Genomic DNA, 1796 nt, shown 5'->3' on the forward strand with positions numbered 1-1796 from the left:
CCTTCCTCCCTCCCTCCCTTTCTCCCTTCCTTCCTTCCTGAGTCAGATTGACCACATCTGGGGAAAGAGTCATTGGAGAAGTTCAAGATCAGTGTTACCATGTGGTCAGTGTCCTAGGTCATTCATCTCATGCAAGCAAAAGAATTGTGCCCGCTGGAAAGAGCCTAGAGGAGGAGTCAGTGATTTCAGTGTTTCTTGCATGAGCTGACTTCAGTGCACAGAGCGTTAAAGTGTGAGGTGAGAGCGTAGGCCGAAGCTTTGTGTTAGAGTGTGAGGCTGAGAAGAAAAATGAGGAAGCAGAAGTGAAGGTAAAAAGTAATGAGAGATTTATTAGAAAGTTACATCCCAAAGGACAGGCAGACCTTCTTCTTGGAAAGGAAATGATGGAGGAGGCCACATGTCAGTGAGGTGAGGTGGTATTTATGGCTTCCTGGTCTGAGCATGCCTGAGGACTAGAGTTTGGGCCAATGAGATGATGTCATGGAGAGTTCAAAGCTTAGCCAGTGGTTCTCATTCTTCTTCCTATTCTCTGATGTCATGCATGCACTAATTATATTACTGTCAATACCGGGAGATGCTACGGGCAAATCTTGAATGATTCAGGAAGCATCAAAAGAAGATGGAAAGAATGCATAGAGTCACTGTATCAAAAAGAATTGGCTAACATTGAGATCTTTTGGTAATGAAGGAAGAAATTCAAACTGTACTGAAGGCATTGGCAAAAAATAAGATTCCAGGAATTAATGAGATACTAACTGGCATATTTGAACACACAGATGCAGCCCTTGATGTGCTGCTCACCAGTTTGTGTCAGGAAATTTGGAAGACAGCTAGCTTGCTGACTAAGTGGAAGGGATTCGTATTGGTTCCCATTTGCGAGACAGGTGATCTTATAGAGTGTGGGAATTATCAAACAATATCACTGATATAAAATTCAAGAAAAATACTACTGAAGATCATCTAAAAATGGCTATAACAGCATGTTGGCAGAGAGCTGCCAGAGGTTCAAGCTGGGTGTAGAAGAGGCTGTGACCCTAGGGATGTCATTGCTGATGTCAGATGGATCCTAGCTGAAAGCAGACAATACCAGAAGAATGTCTATATTTGTGTTTTATTGACTATGCAAAGGCATTTAATTGTGTGAATCATAACAAATGATGGCTAACATTGAAAAGAATGGAAATCCCAGAATATTAAATTAATTTGAAACCTATACCTAGACCAAGATGCTGTTTTCCAGAGAGAGCAGGGAACACAGCATGGTTTAAAATTAAGAAGGGTTTACGTCAGGGCTTGTATTCTTCCTCCATACCTATTCTATCTGTATACTGAGCAAATAATTCAAGAAGCTAGACTCTATAAAGAAGAATATGGGATCAGGATTGGAGGAAGACTCATCAACAACTTACATTATGCAGATAACATAATCTCGCGTAGTGAAAGTGAGAAATCAAAACCCTTGTTGCAGAAGGTCCAAGACTGTCCTACAGTATGGATTACAACACAACTTCATGAAGACAAAGCTCCTTATCAATAGGCAGCACCATGATAGATGGAGATAAGATTGAAATTGTCAATCATGTAATCTTATTTGGATCAATGATCAACACCCTTGTTGTTGTTGTTGTTATGTCCCGTCGAGTCCCTTGTGACTCATAGCGACCCTATGTACAACAGCTCTCAACTCTGCTCTGTCCTGTGTCAATCTCATTGCCTCCGACACACTCATCCCGATTGCCCCAGTCACCAAATCAATCCATCTCCCAGAGGGCCTTCCCCTCCTGCGCCTGCCCTCC

The sequence above is a fragment of the Elephantulus edwardii genome, unplaced genomic scaffold (assembly GCF_000299155.1).
Source record: "Elephantulus edwardii isolate Elephantulus edwardi_28Jun2011 unplaced genomic scaffold, EleEdw1.0 scaffold00004, whole genome shotgun sequence".
Taxonomy (NCBI): domain Eukaryota; kingdom Metazoa; phylum Chordata; class Mammalia; order Macroscelidea; family Macroscelididae; genus Elephantulus; species Elephantulus edwardii.